Here is a 21,217-nt window from a genome sequence, read left to right as displayed (position 1 = left end):
ACTACCATTTCTTCTTTCCATTGAAACTGATTCTAAATTCTAATCTCCAGAACCAAGTTTATCTCTAACTGTTGCACAAATATCTTGATGAATCATGATACCCGTCCAACTTTCTGAGGAAGGGTCACCAGACCCGAAACGTTAGCTCTGATTTTTTTCTTCACAGATGCTGCCAGACATGCTGAGCTTTTCAAGCAACTTCTGTCATTGTCCCTTTCACATTTACTGAGCTTTCCATTCTTCATGAACATCATGTAACCCATTCCTGGTCAAAGTGCAGCCATATCTCTGTGATGGCTAACAAATCATATTTATTTTGTTCAATATGCATATTTTCTTTGTTGCGAGTGCTCAATGTGTTCAGATATAGAGCCTTGAATTTTAACTTTTTGTTATCTTTGCAACATCTAATCTTGATTATTCCTGGATTCTGAGATATTTTTCTCTCTGTGTGTCTTCCTGACATTCTTTGAGAATAAATTGAATGGGCTTGGCTGGTTTCCATTGCAGTTTGGAAGAGTTAGTGGTGATTGAAATGTATAAGATGTGCCAGTGAATTCCACTCACCACTCTCTGGCTAAAGAAATTTCTCCTTCTCTTTGTTCTAAAAGGTCTTCTCTTTACTCTAAGGCTGTGCCCTCAGGTCCTAGTCTCTCCTACCAATGAAAACATCTTCCCAACATCCACTCTGCCCAGGCCATTCAGTATTCTGCAAGTTTCAATTAGATCCCCCCCTCATCCTTCTAAACACCATCCTGTGACCGTTCTCGAGAACCTTCTTTGAACCCGCTCCAGGGCCAGTGTAACTTTCTTGAGATATGGGGCCCAAAACTGCAGACGATACTCCAAATGTGGCCTGACCAGAGCCTTTTCAAGCCCCAGAAGTACAATCCCGCTTTTATGTACAAGTCCTCTCAAAACAAATGCCAAAGTTATATTTGCCTTCCTAACTATTGACTCAAGCTGTAAGTTTACCCTGAGAGTATCCTGGACTAGAACTAACAAGTCTCTTTGCACTTCAGACTTCTGAATTTTCTCCCCATTTAGAAAATAGTCCATACCTCTATTCTTCTTACCAAAATGCATGACCTCACACTTTTCCATGTTATACTCCATCTGACATCTCTTTGTCCACGCTCCTAACCTGTCCAAATCCTTCTGTAGCCTCCCCACCTCCTCATTACTACCTGTCCCTCCACCTATCTTTACATTGTCTACAAAATTAGCCAGAATGCCCTCTGTTCCTTCATCTAGATCATTAATGTATAAAGTGAAAAGTTGCGGACCCAACACTTGTGGAACACCACTTGTCATTGGCTGCCATCCTGAGAAAGATCCTTTCCACCCCTTTCTCTGCTTTCTACCAGACAGCCTATCTTCTATCCATGCTAGTGCCTTGCCTCTAACACCATGGGCCCTTACCTTATTCAGCAGCCTCCTGTTGTAGCACCTTATCAAAGGCCTTCTTGAAGTGCAGGTAGATAACATCCATTGGCTCTTCTTGGTCTACCCAGTTTGTTACTTCCTCGAAGAATTCTAATAGACTTGTCAGGCATGACCTCCCCTTGATGAAGCCTTGCTGACTTTGCCCTATTTTACCATGCACTTCCAAATATTCAGAAATCTCATCCTTTACAATGGATTCTAAAATCTTACGCATGACTGGTTGTCTTGCCCCAACAAAAACATCTTATAAAACTTAATTTTATACATTGCCTCGGACTCTATCAGCCATTGGCTTTCTGATTAGTTCATTCCTAAAGCAACAATTGGAATCCTTGCATATTTTAAAACATGGTTTTGTATTTAAAATGGAGCCTGCATAACACTGGAGCATTCTGTTACTTTGGCTGCCATTGCTAGGCCCTCTCAAATAGGTGTGGTTTTCTTTCGTTTGAATTTTTGAGCATATTGTGTGTGTCTTTGCATACCTGCAGATGTCTTGCTTGGAAAAGGGATAGTCCCATTACTACTATTTGTAGCTTTTTATTTGGATTTTTTGAAGGGAATGTGTGAATTGCAGTTAGGCCATCATTTGCTTCCAATCCCTAATTGTCCTTGAGGAGGTGATAAGTCAGCTGTTTTAACTTTTCATTGGTTACTACCTCAACTATTTTGGCAAGATATACAGAGTGTTCTGCTATAACACAATCGTTGCGTTCCTGTGCAACACCACATTATGGAAAATCGCACTATGGAAATAATGGGGCCTATGGGAAAAATGGGTTGGGGGCAGACCACCAAAAAAAATCACTCAAAATTCTTCCTCACTACTCTCCTATCAGCATTGGTGCCATGCCTGTTACTTGTGTGAGCCTTGACATTTATAAGCAAATAAAATCTATTCAGCTGCACATTAGTCTGCATCACAACGTAGCCCAATGCTGATCTGACCTGACATTACATCAGCAAAGACTTCTGGACAGATTTTCAGATAAGTGAAGCAGAGGAGTCTGACCTTTCTTTCCAATGTAATCCACTGACATTGAAGTTAATTGAAGGATTAAAATGTGTTATAAACGTGAGTAACATTGTATTAAAGTAGTGCTGGAAAAGAGCAGATTGTAACACAGACAACTTTTGGTACAAATGATTTACATCCGCAAGATCAAAAGTTCTTACATATTAAATATGTAAATCTAGGCAAAAAATACTACACACAAAGGTGCATGTTTTAACAGCACTCATTTTAAACTATACTTCATTTATTTTGCATTTAATGTGTTCAGCATAAACTCTTCAAACTAAGACTTCACATATTTTCCTAATAAGATGATTGTTCTTTGTGTGATATTACATTTTCGGTTTATGACATACAATCCAATTACCATTTTCAAATGAGCCCATTATGGCTTAGTCTGAACATTTACACCATCTGCAAGGATTGAGAAAGGAAATTTTCCTTTGACAAAGTCCGCGAGGTCGACTCAATGGAATTGTGTTATAGTCAAAATAAGTTCACGTTTTAGAAATAGCATTCCCCTATCTGTCAATCATGTTACAGCCAATTTGCATTGCCAGAATATATGTTGTAGCAGAACCCCCTGTACCTGAGCCCATGCAGCATGTGGATGGTCAGACAGCAGAGTAGGATATATTATTTCATAGTAAAGGAAGCTAAGATTATTCCCAATGTACACAGCATTAGTTTTACAGAATGATGCAAATACAGCAATTAGTTCCACAGGAGGCAGACATTATTTCTTCCCTTCAGTTCTCCAATTTAACAGTTTTTCTTCTGTGTTCTGAGAAGATGCTGTGGGCTGAATGAGATCAGTTTTAACAAGTCATTTCAAAAGTAATTATAAAGGATTCATTTGTCAAAAATGATAAACATTGCACTTGTGTCCAATTTCACCAGGAAAACTTGATTATTTAAAAGCTTTCTGCCTCCCATTGTCTCACTTGACTGTCTTCTATTTTCCGAGCCTATGTATTTTTTTCAAGCAAAAGCAGTAGAGCTTTCATTGGAAATTTTAGTTGGAGCTATATTCATCAAGAGTAGCACAAACCCCAATCAAACTGAAGAAGGTCTGTCTTGTTAGGTGAATGAGAACAAAAATGTTGTGTGTCCTGGGAGCTGAATGAGTACTATCACCAAGTAGAAAGTGATCTGTACATTTCGTTCTCTCTTCTATTAGAAGACTAAATTACAATCTGTACTGAAAAAAGGAATTTCCAATTTCCTTGTATTTGAATTTTGATACTGTGTGTGTGTGTGTGTGTGTGTGTGTGTGTGTGTGTGTGTGTGTTTGTGTGTGTGTGTTTGTGTGTACATGTGAAGCGGGGTAGGTTGGGGGAGGGAGAGAGAGTGCGAGAGAGAAAGATTACAGATTGGCAAGTTTTTCACTAGGAAGAGAGAAGAAGCCTCAACCTTGAAATGCTCCTGGGATTGTAGCTTGTTATTTTTTTAACTATCCTTTCATGTGATGTGCCACTGACTAAAACTGTTTTTGTTGACCATTTTTAATTGACTTTGAGTAGGTTATGGTGAGCAACTTTCCTGAATAGCTATAGCCCAAGAGATGTATCTACACCCATAGTACTCTTTGGCAGAGTACTATGAGTAGAAGGATTTGACCCAGCAACAGCAAAGGCGCAGTGATTGAGTTCTGAGTCAGGATGGCGAGTTGCTTTGAACTTACCAATGGTGGCGTTCCCACATATCTGCTGCTCTTGTCTTTCTTGATGGTAGAACGTCACAAGTTTGAAATGTGCTGTCAAAGGAACCTTAGTTACTTACTGCAGTTCACCATGTAGATGCCAACACATTATTGTCCTGCAAAATGATATTTTAATTGAAGTGTTGTAAACTTTCTTCAGAAGTTTTATTTTTATAATGACACCTTCGGGGTGTTTGCATTAATTTTATTTGATTTGGCTATTTAAAAATGGTGCTGATCCTAATGCCTTGCCTCTTCACTCTGTATCTGATTTCCTCCAGCTGTAGATAGTTGCACAACATTCTTAAGGTTCCACAATACAGATCTTCCATTGCACCAGCATCCAACCATTCAACATCCTTGGAATCATTCTCTTTATTTAACACTTCTACATTTCATTCCTGCTGCCAACGCACTACTTAATACCTGCTCTTGACCATATTGTTTCCTCATGAGACCCTTGATGACCTTCTTCCATTTCTCTTACATACTGCCACATTTTGTCATCACTGCACTGTTGCTATTGTTTCGCTGCCCTTAAAATAAGCAGACCAAGTAGATTGTTTATAGTGTGCATTTGATGTCATGTTTGTATTATGTTCCTCAGGGTTAGTAAAGAATAAAATTCTGATTTCTTTCACCAAAGGAAACTTTGGTAATTAGCTCTCTAAATTTCTAATGGACTGAGTTTTAACTAAAAGGTTAAAGCTGTGTGCTAAAAGAAATAAAACCATTTGTTGCAACAGACTCAGAGAGCGCTGAAAAGAGGGACCTAATCCTCCCTGCACTCTTGGTTACAGCAATATTTTATCATACTTTATATATGTTTGATTACAAATAAATATTTAACTATATAGATATGTTGACTGACTTCTTAAGCACTTTGAATTTCAATGTGTTCAGCATTCAGCACCCCTGAATCTAACTTTTGAGATAACTTTGTCATTACATCCAGTCATGTCTCATTGAAATTGAAGTAATTCAACCCACTATTCCAAACTCCAAGGGACTCAGTGAAATTAAAATAATAAGATGTGGAGCTGGATGAACACAGCAGTCCAGGCAGCTTAGGTGGAGCAGGTAAGCTGATGTTTCAGGTCTGGACCCTTCTTTGGAAAATTGACAGAGAGGTTGAGAATTAACTGAGCAATTTTTAATAAATACCATCAGATGTTGAAAAGCAGCGACAGGGTAGGAAGTGTTTACGTTTCTGGTCTGTCTGCTTCTGATCACCAGGCCTGCTGCATCCTTTTCTTAAAATTATTTTCTAACATTAAAACTCATCTTAACTTATTTTAGTGGCTTTGGCGGAGAAAGGAAGTTTCAAGAGACTGCCATTCTCAGAAAGTGTGGTGTGGATCTGGCAGTTCCTCATGGCCATTACGGCTGCTTTCCTGGTGGGTCCTACAACGTGATGAGTTGCCTCGCCTGTGGCTTTGGCAGTGAGGTGGGTCTGGGTCTGGGGTTCCAAAGGACCGGGATTTCTTACGGCTTCTTCTACCAGGTCTTTGGTGGTACGGTGGGCCCGGTTGGGATTCCTTACGGCAGCTTCAGCTGTTTCTTCGGCAATGTAGTGGATCCAGCTCTCAGGATTATAATGGCTGGGAATCCTTTCAGCAGCTTTAGCATTGGCTTTTGGCAGTGGACTGGGATTCCCTGTGGCTTCAGTTTTATTTTTTCTTGATCTCAGGACCCCTACAGCCATGAATTGAATTTAGGTGCACTTTGTCTTAATTTTTTTCTGTTCTGAAATAATATAATTTGTTATTGACAGAGTATTGTGACTTGAATATTTTTCACTGTAGTTCATTTTATAAAAAATACAAGTGCCACAACGATGCCACCCGAAGGTTGCAGAAACAGCAACTCATGTTCTGCTTGGGAACCCTGCAGCCCAATGGTATCAATATGAACTTCACATGCTTCAAAGTCTCCCCTCCCCCATCGCATCTCAAAACCAGTCCAGCTCATCCCCTCCTCCCTAACCTGTCCTTCCTCCCACTTATCCCGTCCTCCCACCCCAGGCCCCACCCCCATCTCCTACCTACCCCTTGATCTGTCCGTCCTCCCTGGACTGACCTATCTCCTCCCTAACTCCCCACTTACACTCACCTTTACTGGCCCTATCTTCGCCTCTTTGACCTGTCTGTCTCCTCTCCACCTACCTTCTCCTCTATTCATCTTCTATCCACCTCCCCCTCTCTCCCTATTCATTTCAGAACCCCCTTCCCCTCCCCCAATTCTGAAGAAGGGTCTAGGCCCGAAACGTCAGCTTTCCTGCTCCTCTGATGCTGCTTGGCCTGCTGTGTTCATCCAGCTCCACAACTTGTTATCTCTGGCAATAAATTACTATTTTTCTTCTATTACTATTCTATTCCAACTGATCACTACTTGCTTACATTGCTTGCAACAAATCAGGGGATGAGCTAATGCTCATGCATGGAACTGATATCTGCCAGCAGACACTAAGGGGTAGGTGTAATTTACAGTGAGCACATATTATGGACAGCATATAAGAACACCTGCTCAATATATACACTACTTCATGAAGTCAATGGAAATGATTATCAGGCCGGGTGTATAATGGCAGCCCACCTTGTACCATCTTCTCCCCTTGCCATATTGAGTGATTGTCAGTATATATCTCAGAATGCATAAATCAATCAGGAAAGCCTATACAGTTAAATGTATCGTTTTTCATCCACTGCATTGCTTTTTTGCCCCACTGTTTATTTTGCCCGCAAGACAACATTGACATCAACATTATAGGGCTCTGGGTATAGTGCTTTGATACCAACAATACACAACATCACAGACTGATTTATGCGCACACAAGGCATCAGAGAAAGAAATCAAATTGCAGCTGATAATCCACTGACGTGGTTTGAGTACTGATCCCAGATTAGAGCATCAAGCTCCTATGCATGTCAGACATTATACGTCAAAGATTCATTGTTTGACTCAGCACAGCATGGGAGCAAAACATTCTTTCTCAGCAGAGGGGTAGTGCGAAGGACAGACCAATCGCTTCCTGAAGATTGCTCAATGTTCTGTAGATTGTGGAGTGGTACTGACAGCAGGAGTGAGGATTCCATGTTCAGGTTCTTATCCTAATTCCAGGACAAAGACATCAATTAACAGCTCACAAAATGGTACGGAGTAGTTTTTATAGTGTGTGTATATTTTACTGCGATGGATCTAAGCTAGGATTCATTTGAAATGGACTGTCAAACCCTCCTCAACATGAATGCAATCATTCAATTAGCGCTCTCACGGTGGAAATATCTTTCAAGTTGTAATGTTCAAGCACAGCTTTAGTGGCAGCAGTGTATTGTGTAATCCCAAAGTGGTCTGACAACAATTTATCAAATTTTCCTCGTATGTAGACGAAAGGGAACATCTCACTTTTGGATGGCTCACCCGCTGACTGATATGTCTTGTAGAAATAAACCTACAGAGCTCTTTTTTTAATCTTGCAAATGCATTCAGTCAACAATCATAAAATTAGCAAATAGAATTTTGAGCCAAGGTAATTTGATTACATTTTTTATTCTAATTAAATCTTAAGTGCTGAGTTCATTAAGTAACAATAAATGGCTTAAATACGTTTGAAGCTATTGTGGGCTCTTTAATCAGCATCCTGCTTAGTATCAGAGCTTCCAAGAATAATATTGATCATTGGCTGGAATTTATGACTGAAATATGGAGACATCTGAGAATCAATACACTGCAAAAGTCAGTATAATCTTTAGTTATGGTCAAAAGAATACAAATTGTTGAAGTGAGATAGCTAAACTATAAAATTTATAATATTTGGAAAGTAGAAAAGTCCATGTGGCTGGATAGATGAAGGGATTGCTTCTAATTGTGAACATCCTTGACTCTGCTTTGTTTCCTGGTCTAGTTCATGACCACTATCCACTATATTTGTCAAAAACATGGCAAAGAACAGTGATTTTCAATTAATCACAATAACCGATATGGCAATTGTAATAAAGGGTTTGATAGAAATTTTGAAGCATTTTAATCTGTGAGGAGGACAGTTTAGAACTTCAAAAGGGCAGTGACAAGTTGGTGGAGTGGGCAGACAGGTGCGGATGAAGTTCAACACAGAAAAATATAAGATATGTAAATGTTACAAAACAAATGGACAGAATATAACATAGAGGCATCATTCTAAATGTGGGACAAGAGCAGAGGAGCTAGAATGTATAGGTGTACAGATCATGGAAGCTGCCAGGACTGGGAGAGAGCAGTTCATAAAGCATACAGTATCTCGGCTTTATTAAAAGTGGTATAGACTTTAAGATCTATGAAGTGGAGGTAGCCCTGTATAAAATGCTTGATAGCTCTCAGTTGGAGTACTGGGTACAGTTTTAGGGACCACATTATAGGAAGTATGTGATTGCATTGGAGAGAGTGCAAAGGATTAGCGAGAAGAGTTACAAGAATGACAAGCTTCAGTTATGAGGATCGATTTGAGAGTTTGGGACAGTTCTCCTTGGAGAGAAGAAGGCTAAGTAGAGATTTGATAAAATATTTTAAAATCATATCAGAGATCAATAGAGTAGATAGGGAGAAACTGTTCCCATGTGTAAAAGAATCAAGAATGAGAAGGCACAGTTGGTGCTTTGCAAAAGAAGCAAATATGATGTGAGAGAAAACTTTTTCATACAATTTGCTGAAAGACAAGCTGCTGTTCTTCGATTAAGTTATTGTTTACCAGCAGCTGTTCAATGTGGTTCAGGGGCTTGGACACCCTGAAACAAAGGACTAGATAAATCCTTTGAAAGAGCCTGCAAATCCAGTGCCAGTGGTCCAATGACCACCGTCCAGGTGCTAATCACTCGAGGCCAACTCCACCTCAAAGGACAGGCTATTCAAATACCTGAGACTTTTACCCTCTTTGGAGACAGAAAACTCTTAGATCAGTAGAAATACTTTAAGGATGTCCTCAACACATCCCTGAGGATTTTAAACATCCCTACCAATTTACATATATCGCTAGCTCAGTACTGAGCAAAACGAAGAAGTTTTATTGAAAGATCGAAGATATCAAGAGGTTTCATTGCGAACTTACAAAGCTGAAGTTTAGACACCAGACAGAGCACAGAGACATTCAAATAACTCACTTGCCCAACCTTAAAGTACCACCGACCCCATATGTGGCTCAGATTATCCTCAGACTTTTACCTTTCTTAGGCTGCAGTCGAAACAAGTCATGCTGGTCCCTGAGGGTGAGCTTCTGAATAAGACAGTTAAATTAAGCTTTAGACATCCCTCACTGCAATGGTTAGAATGTGAGTATTTGACAATATTAGGATTGTAGTAACTCTATTTGCCTGATGTTTATAATCTGTCACTTGTAAATTGTTATTTCTGCTGAAGAACTATGGACAGTTTAATGAGGACAAAATATGCAAGTCTGTCTCTTTCACATATAATCTTGAAAAAGCAGTGTTACATCTCCTTAACTAATCCAATGCAGAATGGTTAATGTTTAAATCGGCAAATGTAAGAATATTTAATATCAGGTCAACTACAGGAAATGAAATCAATGGAAAGAAAGATGAGATGAATAGAGAGAGATAGAAGAGGAGAAACAACAAGTAGAAATGACATGTTGTTCACTTATTTTTAATTCTTTAAATTTCCAGCCATGAAGGCGCGTGATTTTGCATTTATAAAAGTGAAATTTTAGTCTCAGAGAGATTTTTGGTAATAACTCAAGCTAATTGTGCTGTTAAATATCCACTCCTACTGAAATGGACCAGTTGAAACTTTTTCTGTTGTGTTTATTGAACAAATTCTGCATAAGCACAACAGCTTCACACTGCTCTACATACTTCATTGGTTGGTTTCTGTGCGAGGTGCCTGTAGAGCAAAGCCTCTGGAAAAGCAAGACATTTTGGACAGGAACTTCCTGATTGCTATGTGTAATCATACTCAACCCAACCTCACTGACCAATCCGCACCCTCACTTCCTACCTATACTCACCTACTAGCTTCATCCCTGCCTCCTTGACCTGTCTGTTTTCCCTCCCATCTACCCACCCCTCTCTTCTCACCGACCAACCCCCATCCCAACTCTTTATTTATTTCAGAGCCCCCTTCTACTCCCCCATTTCTTAAGAAGGGTCCAGACCTGAAATGTCAGCTTTCCTGCTCCTCTGATACTGCTTGGCCTGCTGTGTTCATCCAGCTCCACACCTTGTTATCTCAGACTCCAGCATCAGCAGCTCCTACTATCTCTGTATAATCATACATATCTACTTGCTAGAAGTTAGTCCTCAATTTAATCTTCAATAGCAACAAACATTGAGAGCTCCCTTATTTACCATGAATCCAAGCCAATACGCCTGGAATATATTTAAAACATATTATCTTACTTCTTTATGACTTTTTTTTTGGTATAACACGTCTGGTATAGCCACACAGAACATACCTTGTTACACAATAACCGCAATTTATCGAAGTGGGCTTTTAAGGGACTCAATTTATAATGTTTGTTGGACAATGCATTTGTTGGCAAAGCAGAACAGTGTTAGGATAGTTGCAAAAGTAGACCATCACACTTCAACTTTTATCACCTGATTTCTAATAAGTGAGACCATTCTTGTGCCTTTGGAAAGGAATAAATACTGACTTAAGATGGCTATACTGACCAGAGGCTGAGGCATTAACAAACCATCAAATAAACAAGGCCCAGTTTGAATAAAAACCGAAAGAACTGTGAATGCTATAAATCAGGAATGAAAACAAAAATTGCTGGGAAAGCTCAGCAGGTCTGGCAGCACCTGTGAAAAAAAAATCAGAGTTAACTTTTCATGTCCGGTGACCCTTCCTCAGGAACCTTTTCCAGCAACTTCAGTTTTTGTTAAGGTCCAGTCTGATCTGAAATAAATACATTAAAATAACTGAGACCAGTCACTCAGGTCTGCATTTCTTGTTTGAATTATATTTGCCTAGAAATTGCACTTATTGCAGTGAAGACTTGCTTGCTATCCAACTTGGGGGGGAAAAAAATGAAGCCTACCAAAAGTATATACAAATGAAATCCCCCTTTTCAGGTAACTGCTTTTGACTAGAACAGTGGGAAGAAAATAGATTCTCAGCAGCAAAACTGGGTGGCTTGTTCTCTCCTTCCCTGTATCTATCAGACTTTGTCAAAAACAGCAACCTGTAATCAAGCAAGTTAGAGAAAATTTATTCACTGAAAACTCATAGATATCTATACATTTCTCTCCTACTGAGGATAAAAAATACTAAATAAATAACCATAATTTCAGGTTAACACAAACAAGTCAAGAGCCCAAAAGACTTTTTTAAACTGAATATTCTTGACCTCAATTTCAAATTAGGTACTCTCTCATTTTTAAGTGTTATATCTTTGTTTGTATACATTTGGTATCGTGATTTTATTCCTTTTTCCAAGGTTTGGCACAGTGATCATCTGGGGGTTGTTTAGCTCAGTTGGGTGGCTCAGTTGGTTTATGATGTACAGTGATGTCACCAGCATGGGTTCAATTCCCACAATAGCTGAAGTTATCATGAAGGATTTTCCTTCTTAACCTGTTCCCTCACCAGTATCATGACAACTCCCCCATTAAACCACCACAAGTCATCTCTCTCTAAAGGGACAGCAGGACTGTGGTGGCTGTACCTATAGTTGGTGATTAAATTGATTCTAATTCTTACAAGGAAGCCAGGCAACTGTCCTCCTACTTGATCCTGGTCAACCAGTGAGACATTTTTATTGGAGTATGATTATAGCTTCCTTCTAAAAAATGTTAAAAATCTTTGCTGTGCCTGACGAAGAGTTTAAAAAAAAGGAGCTTGTTCACTGCTTTTCACATGGCTATAACAGATAATGGCAGAACAGGAGCAGGCGTAAATAGCCTACATCTTCACCAAATTAATACTTCAGTATGGATCATATGGTATTGGGTAGCATAAGGGAGCACATATTTTTCCCTTTTGACCTATAAACTGGAATAGAATTCAGATATGGCTGTATAATTGAAGTAGCAAAAGAGTTTCACTGCATGGAAATATTAAATGCTGCTCAGTTCAGTTGTAGAGCACTATGTTGCTTTATGAAACAAGTAAGTTATCAGTTTGAAACTGAGCAGCACCAGGAAATGTTGAGTTATGGAAAATCTGCCTGATGACAGCCCTCAGACTAGTCAGGTTCCAAGCTGTTATAAACCCATAGAAACAGAGTGACCAGCGATCACAAGATCTGGCATTGGAAAACATCTCTCTCTCTCTCTCCTTCTGTCAGTGTGAGCAAAAAGGCAAAAATAAAAGGAAGCATGAAAAAAAAGAATTCTAACACGAAAAAACTTAGGCCCATTGGATTAAGTAGCAAAATAAAGAACAACTTGTGCTTTACAGAAAGCAGTAATCTTTATTGATGGAATCAAAAGGTACAGTGAGAGACAATTTAATCTACCCTAGTGATGTGGATGTTTGCTCTTTGTAATTTTATTCCTGACTGTATTTTTCCATTCATAAAATTTTGGTTTATAGGGAAAAGACAGGAAAAAGTAGAGTTGAAGATTATTAAATCAGCCATGATCCTATTGATTGGCAGAGCAGACCTAATGGGCTGAGTGACCTACTTCTGCCCCTGTGTCTTATGGTCAAATGAGTGGGTGTGTATGTGTGGGTTTAAGAGGGACATAGCTTAAGTCACAAAGTTTTAGGTTTGTAATTTTAGAATTGTGTTTTACAACAAATAGTCTTCAGGTAATGATGAAACCTGTTTGTTACTTTTGTTCTGATTAACAGTCAGTCAGGCAAATTGATCATCTTCATAGCCCAGTTGGGATCTTTTACATTTTCAATGGTTTGTGATCCAGTTATTGACACACCTTTCCCACTTGAGTCATGACAGAATACACAGTTTTAAAGTAAACTGTCTTGCATTTAAGATTGAGAATCTCTTTTTCTCCCAGAATGTCATGACACTATGGAACCCTCTTCCCGAGAAAGTAGTGGAGGTAAGGCTGTTGACTATTTGCAGAGGAATGTAGTTTATTGACTAAACAAGGTAGTTAAATGTTAGTTTGGGAATTTGGCCTGTGAAGTTGAGACTTTGATTGGGGGTTGAACGACAAAGCAGTTTAAAGGGACCGAATGGCCCAATTCGACTCTTACTACATACGTTCATAATAGAGCTTACCACATCTCCTTCAGTACTGTTTCACAGCCTACTGATAAGAAATTTAGAAAAAATGTTTCCTGAACCCCTGCTCTGGAGCCTACTGTTTTCCTTGGGGGGAAAAGAAAATCCGAATGTTTGTACTGTCCTGTTTTCACCTCTTTTGATTTGTCAGATAATCTTCCAGTCTCCCTGGGAGCTTGCTTTGGTTTGTGAGGGGAGAGTGATGCTAATGAGGCATAATGCATTATTCTCAACCAGCGCTGAGACAGAATGGGGGAGTGCTGGAATTTATCATTATTTTACATTTCATTTTAAAACATTGTCATTTTTTTTATGTTGCTGTGACAGTTAAATACACACTGGGATAGTCCACTGGCAAAAATGCTCCATTGTTCCTGGAGTCATCACAAAAGTTAACGATTTTAAAGGAAATGCACAGTGTTCTTAATTTACCTGCTTTTCAGACACAAGTTGGTAGAAAGCACAGACCAGGTTTCTGTATTTAACAGGAATTACTATTTATTTCTATTAATTAGACTCTAGCAACAGGTAAACTGTTATATATTGTACACATATAACACTACAAATTAAAACTCTAATCCTCTTTTAACTCACCCTTACACACAAACAACAAACAAGGAAAAATAGGTTAATAAAGTAAAGAACTACAGATGCTGGAGATCTGAAACAAAAACAGAAACTGCTGGCAAAACGCAGCATGTTAGGCAGAATGTGTGGAAAGAAAGCAGAGTTAATGTTTTAAATCCAGTGATTTTTCATTTTTTAAAATTCATTTGTGGGATGTGGGTGTCGCTGGCTGGGTGGCATTTCTTGCCCATCCCTAGTTGCTCTTGAGAAGGTGGTGGTGAGCTGCCTTCTTGAACTACTGCAGTCCATCACCTATGGGTTGACCCACAATGCCCTTAGGGAGGGAATTCCAGGAATTTGACCTAGCGAAAGTGAAGGAACGGTGATATGTTTCCAAGTCAGCTTGGTGAATGGCTTGGAGGGGAATTTGAAGATGGTGGTGTTCCCATATATCTGCTGCACTAGTCCATCAAGATGGTCATGGGTTTGGAAGGTGCTAACTGTGGATCCTTGGTGAATTTCTGCAGTGCATCTTGTAGATAGTACACACAGCTGCTACTGAGCGTCAATGGTGGAGGGAGTGAATGCTTGTAGATGTAGTACCAATCAAGGGATGTCCTGGATGGTGTCAAGCTTCTTGAGTGTTATTGGGGCTGCACCCATCCAGGCAAGTGGGGAGTGTTCCATCGCACTCCTGACTTTTGCCTTGTAGATGGTGGACAGGCTTTGAGGAGTCAGGAGATGAGTTACTCACTGTAGTATTCCTAGATTCTGACCTGCCCTTGTAGCTGCTGTGTTTGTGCGGTGAGTCCAGTTGAGTTTCTGGTCAATGAAAACCCCCAGGATGTTGATAATGGGAACTCAGTGATGGTAACACCCCTTAATGCCAAGGGATAGTGGTTAGATCGTCACTTATTCATGACGGTCATAGCCTGGCAATTGTGTATTGCAGATGTTCCTTGCCTCTTGTCAGCCCAAGCCTGGATATTGTCCAGACCTTGTTGCAAGTGAACATGAGCTGCTTCAGTATCTGAGGAGTCACAAATAGTGCTGAGCATTATGCAATCATTAGTGAACATCCCCACTTCTAACCTTATGATGTAGGGAAGGTCATTGATGAAACAGATGAAGATGGTTGGGCTGAGGACACTGTCCTGAGAAATGCCTGCAGGGATGTCCTAGAGCTGAGATTATTAACCTCCAACAACTGTGACAGTCTACATATGTGTCAGGTATGACTTCAACCATTGGAGAGTTTGCTCCCTGATACCCATATATTCCCGTTTTGCCAGGGCTCCTTGATGCCACACCCAGTCAAATGCAGCCTTGATATCAAGGGCTGTCACTCTTGCCTCACCTCTGGAATTCAGCTCTTTCATCCATGTTTGAGTCAAGGCTGTAATGAGGTCAAGAGCTGATTGCCCCTGGCAGAATCCAAACTGGGCATCACTGAGCAGGTTATTGCTGACCAGATGCTGCTTGATAGCACCATTGATGACACCTTCCATCTCATTACTGATGATCGAGAGTGGACTGATAGGGCAGTAATTGGCCAGGTTGGATTTGTTTGCTTTTTACATGCAGGACATAATTGGGGAATTTTCAACATTGTCGGGTAGATATCAATGTTGTAACTGTACTCGAACAGCTTGGCTGGGGGAGCGGCAAGTTCTGGAGGGCAAGTCTTCAGTACTATGGCAGGAATGTTGTCAGACCCCTTCTGCAAAAAACCAAAACGTGTTGCTACTGAATGTGAAATAAATTTATTTTTCCATAATCCTTCAAAGTTTATGTCCAAAAAAATTAAATATGTAGCCTTACATTCACTCATTCAGTGATTAACAAATTCTCTTGCATCTTCATTTGTAGAGATCATGTAAGATTGAGGTGAGACGAAATGGAGTGCTGTTTATTCCTCAATACAAATGAGTATACTCATTTCACAGTCTAGTGAAAGTGTTATATGATCAATAAGGAAATCTAGTCCCTAATTCCCTCTAAGTTCTAATAAGTTGCATTACTTTTGCATTTGTAATGTTGCTTTGTTATCAGCCATTACAATATTACACTGCATTGCAATGACTTTCACATTCCTTCGAAATCCAGCTTCTGTTTAATTGATGATTTTTCTTTTTCACAGCTCCCCTATTACTTGGCTTAATAGATCAGAATCTGTAGTTAAAGAAAAATGCCTGACCTAGAAAGGGATTGTTTTAAATATTACAAGTTAAAATAGGCCACAGCTTAACATATATAATGGTCTGATGTGAGTGAATGTATGATCTATCATTGGATTTGATGACACTTACTTTGGGATGACAAGTGTAACTTTGGGTTTGAGTACAAACACAGCATCTGTGAAGTGAGAAACAGAGCTAGTGATTTGAGTTCAATACGACTTCTTCAAAACATTTTTTTTAAGAGGTGGTTTTTACAATTTTGACAGAGATTGAGGAGGAGCAAGAGAAACAGATGGTGTGAATGCCCTGTACAAAAGGTGAAATATTTGCTCAATAGGGAAAAAGAGAAATAGATAGAAAATGGATGTAAATTAAGGTACGAAAAGATGTAAGTAACTGAGAACAACGCAAACAAGACAAGGCTGTAGGGGCATGAGAATGAGGAGAATGTAAGGAAAATAGAGAATGGGCTTCATGTAGTCTGGCTTTGGTGTTGTGGAATTCAATCTTGAGACCCCAAGGCTGTAAAGTACCTAAGCATGAAATGAGATCTTCCTAGAATATGCAGTAAGCTTTATTGAAACATTAGAGCAGGCCCAGGTCAGAAATGTTACCATGAGGACAGGGTGTTTTATTGAAATGGTCCACGACTTGATGGTCACAGTCATTCCTATGGGCAGAGTGAAGATGTTCTGCAAACCAGTTACCCAGTCTGTGTTTCATCTCACCGATCTAATGGAGACCACATTGTGAGCAGTGACTGTGTAGACTAACTTGAAAGAAATGCAAGTGAAATGCTGCTTCTCCTGGAAGGTGCATAAGGGTCCTTGGATGGTGAGGAGGGAGGAGGAAAATGGGCATGTATTACACCTTCTGTGATTGTGTGGGAAGGTGCCATCAGGGAGTGAGAAAGTGTTATGAGTGACAGAGGAATGGCTCAGGATGTCACCATCCCTGCAGAATGCTGACAATGGAGAGGAAGGGAAGGTGTGTTTGTTGGTGGCATCTGCTGGAGGTGACAGAATGACAGAGGATAATTCTTTGAATGCCGATACTAGTCGGATAGAAAGTAAGGATAAGGGGAACCCTATAGTTGTTGTGCAAAGAAAGGAAAGGAGTGAGAGCAGAAGTATGGAAAATGAAATGGAAACTGGTGAGGGCCCTGTCAAATGCATTTGGCAGGAGTCCTCAGTTGACCAAAAAGTAGGTAGTGTCAGGGGCACCCCAGTGGAACATTATTGAAACAGATGCTACAGAAATGGAAAGAAAAAACTGGGAGAATGAAATGGAATCCTTGCAGGAAGCAGAGTGTGATGATGTGTGGTCCAGCTAACTGTGAGAGTTAGTGGGCTTGTAGATGGTGTTGGTAGATAGTCAATCTCCAGAAATAGAAACAGAGAAGTCGAGTCAGGGTAAGACAGAATCATGGATGAAGGTGAGGGAAGGATGGAAATTGAAAGCAAAATTGATGATTTTTTTCAATTCCAGACAAGGACGGGAAGCAGCATTGCTGACATCATCTACATATTGGAGAAAGAGTTGTGGGTTGAGGGCCCAAATAGGACTGGAAGAAGGAATGTTCCACATCCTATGATTCTATAATACCCCACAGGGAGATATACAGCAAGCAGTTCTGAAGAAGATAGTGTAGGTTAGATGGGCTTGAGATCGGTATGACAGGTCGGCACAACATCGAGGGCCGAAGGGCCTGTACTGTGCTGTAATGTTCTATGTTCTATGTTCTATGTTCTAAGAGTCATTTAAACTCAAAACATTAACTCTGTTTCTCTTTCTACAGATACTACCAATTTGCTGAATTTCTCCAGCGCTTCCAGTGTTTGTTTCATATCTCCAGCATCCATCGTATTTTGCTTTCATTGGTCTGAACTACCATGGAATTGCACCTGACTGGTCTGGTATTGGAGTTGACTGGTCTGATTCTGCAGTTGATTATTCTTACATTACGGTTGACTGGTCTGGCAATGGGATTGATTAATTTGACATCAAGGATTGATGTTTTAGACGTAATGAGGGCCAGCAATGAAGGCAGGTTGGCATTAAAAATAGTATTATCAGCCAGTGTACCTGGCTCCAACCTGCCTCCTTGCCCATCCCCCATGCCATTGTTTTTGTGCTGGGATGGGGAGTGAGGGGTCAGGTGGCAGGGCTATCCATTTGCAAACAAGGCAGTTGATCGGCTAATGGTCACTTATGCCAAATCTTTTATGTGCTAGGACACTCAGATCCTTCGCTAAGACAGAGCTGTGCAATCTCTCACTGCATTCTGAGATTATCCATTTGATGTCCCGATTCCAATGGGTAGCAGAGAACAGTGCGCCTTCCTTGAGGTGGTCTTCCATTGGCAGACTTGAGGCAGGGGGATGCAGAGTTGCAGGAAAGGGGTGTGGTTGTAGGGGGATGCTGTTGGTAAAGCTCTAAATAGGATTAGAATCTCTCCGCTCACGTGCCCTGTTTCACTCAGAACTGCATGCTGCTAGTGCCCATGCTCCTGCCAGTCCACAATGGCTGTCTGACAAATGAATCTACCTTTATTTCAACTTTTAAAAGGCTAGGGAGAAAAAGTATCCTCGTTTCAAGTTTCCACCTCACCCCACAATTACCTGCAATGCCATCCTGTTGCTGGTTCCGTTCTAGAGGGTCCCAAATTGAGTGGAGAGTCTGTCCTCTAACCATTAATTGACAAATTCAAGGAAAATCTTAGATGAGTGATTGTATGACAAAACGTTCACTGCAAGTACAATGACAAATTAGAAGAGTGTTGATGTGCTGCTCTTTGAAATAAAAAGGATTAACAAAGTGAATATTGGTCTTACAGAAAAAGAGCCTGGGCGATTAATAATGGAACATTTTGTGTTCTTCACTATACAGGATACAGGCAACATTCCAGATAGAGCTGTCAATCAGGAATTTGGGTTAAAAAAATACAAAAGATCTGTGGAAGGTTCCATTAGATTGGAAAGTATGTAATGTTTCTTCTTCTTTCCAAAACTGAGGGACATGGAAAGCAAGAAATTATAGGGAAGTTAGATGAACACAGTGTGGAGCTGGAGGAACACAACAGGCCAGGCAGCATGAGAGGAGCAGGAAAGCTAATATTTCCATGCTGCCTGGCCTGCTGTGTTCATCCAGCTCCATACTGTGATGTCACTGACTCCAGCATCTGCAGTTCCTACTATCTCCAGGCAAGTTAGCTTAACATCTACCATAGGGAAAATGTTAAAACCTATTATTGAAGATGCCATAACAGTAGTCTTAGATTAACTTGAAAATGGTTTTAGGAAAGGGAAACTATGTTTAATTTGAGTTCTTTGCAAAATCAACATGCACTGTGGCCTTGAGTGGAATCACTTCACTTAGATTTTCAGAAGGCTTTTGATAAGATGCCATATCAAAGGCTTATGTGGTAAATCAGAGCTCATGGCATTGTAAAAAAACATTTTGGCATGGATAGGAGATTGGCTAGTTACCATGAAACACAGTGGGAGCATAAATGGGCCCTTCTTGTGGTCAGCAAGACATAGAAAATGACATGCAACAGGAACCATTTTAGTTATTTACAATTCATATAAAGTATTTTTAATGAAAAATAGAAAGTATGGTTGCTAAATTTGCTTATAACATTAAGATAGGTTGGAAAAAAAGTTGTGAAGACAGTGTAAGTACAACAAAAGAACACATTGTAGATAGATTCCCTGAGTATGCAAAGATCTGGCAAGCGGTATATCATGTATGAAAATTTGAAGTTGTCCAATTTGATGGGATAAATAAAAATTGAACATATCATCTAAAAGGTGATAGATTGCAGAGCTTTGTGATGCAGAACGGTCTGAGTGTCCTAGTGTATAATTCATAAAATGTTACTATGCAAGTAGTAAAGCAAGTAATTAGGAAAGCTTGCAAAATATTATTCTTTATTGTGAGGGAAATTGAGTACAAAAGTATTAGAACATTATGCTTCAACTATATAGATAATTGGTAAAACCACATTTGGAGAATTGTATGCAACATTATTCTCCCTGATAATGAAAGAATGTGGATGAAATGGAAACAGTGCAGAGAACATTTACTTTACTAATACCTGAAATTGGTGGTTTTCTTTGGCAGAACGGCTGGGCTTGTATCTGCCGGAGTTTAGAAGAGTAAGGGGTAACTTGTTCGAAACAAATAAAATTCTATGCGATCTTGACAGTCTGGATACAGAAAAGATGTCCCTGTGGTGAGAGAATCTAGTGCTGGAGGCTATTGTTTAAAAATAAAATGTTGTTCATTTGAGACAGAGATAAGAGACATTTTTCCTTCAGAGTTCAGCAGTCTTTGGAACTCTTCTTCAGAACATCGTGGGGAAGTGGAATCTTTGAATAATTTTAAGATGGGGTGATTAAAGAAAAGGTGGGATTATCTACAGTAGGCAGGAAGTTGGAGTTGAGGTAAAATCTGTTAAACCATGATAGGATTGAATGACATGCTCCTGCTGCTCATTCAAGTGTCGATTACATATATGATACAAGCTTCTAACCTTCACGTGAGCCTGATGACTGGATTATGCAGCCTGCAAGAAAAACCTTGTGGTTAGATTGAATAACATGAATTTTGGTTTGATGGTCTAACACTAGAGATATAGCTTTTCCTGAGAGCTGTCATGACAGAATGAGCTCTACAATAGAGTTGAGCACAGGAAAAGTTTAAGATGATAGTTGAGAATGCAACAGAACTGCGCTGAAATTGACAAAAGCTACTGAGACTTGTAGCTCTATCTTTGTCCAAAACATAATGACATGCTAGATGACAAGAGGATTGGTTTCTTCGAATTACATCTTTGTTAGAAATTCTGTTTTTATGGAAAATTCTGAACACCGATTTTATATCACCAACAACTATCAAATGGTTTTAAAAGACATTTTGTTTCCTGGTTGCTTTTATTGCATCTTCACATTTCACAGAAAATCAAATCACATTTAAATAATAACAAAGTATGGTACAGTCCTTTGTGGAATATTAAGTTGTAAGTTGATGCATGGCATTTTTTTTCAGCAACAGCTCCATAGATGTAATGCTGGTTGTTTTAAAAATGTTTAAATGTTTTATCTTGGAGGTAA

At 39.7% G+C, this 21,217-nt stretch overlaps 1 protein-coding gene across 5 annotated transcripts in view; it reads left to right on the top strand.

Annotated features, from left to right (window-relative positions):
- The window catches only part of LOC125466080 (leucine-rich repeat and immunoglobulin-like domain-containing nogo receptor-interacting protein 2), a 185,635-nt gene that overhangs the window by 15,408 nt on the left and 149,010 nt on the right, over positions 1-21,217 (top strand). Inside the window, exon 1 of one of the 5 annotated variants that reach the window (XM_059638532.1) lies at positions 7,246-7,315. The exons of 3 other annotated variants lie outside the window; for them this stretch is intronic. The gene's annotated coding sequence lies outside the window, so the exon portion shown is untranslated. Of the gene's footprint in view, positions 1-7,245; positions 7,316-13,147; positions 13,169-21,217 lie in introns of those variants that run through there. One more of the 5 variants, XM_059638530.1, reaches the window with a different exon arrangement.

The sequence above is a fragment of the Stegostoma tigrinum genome, chromosome 30 (assembly GCF_030684315.1).
Source record: "Stegostoma tigrinum isolate sSteTig4 chromosome 30, sSteTig4.hap1, whole genome shotgun sequence".
Classification (NCBI taxonomy): domain Eukaryota; kingdom Metazoa; phylum Chordata; class Chondrichthyes; order Orectolobiformes; family Stegostomatidae; genus Stegostoma; species Stegostoma tigrinum.
This window is presented reverse-complemented; position numbering and strand designations above follow the sequence as displayed.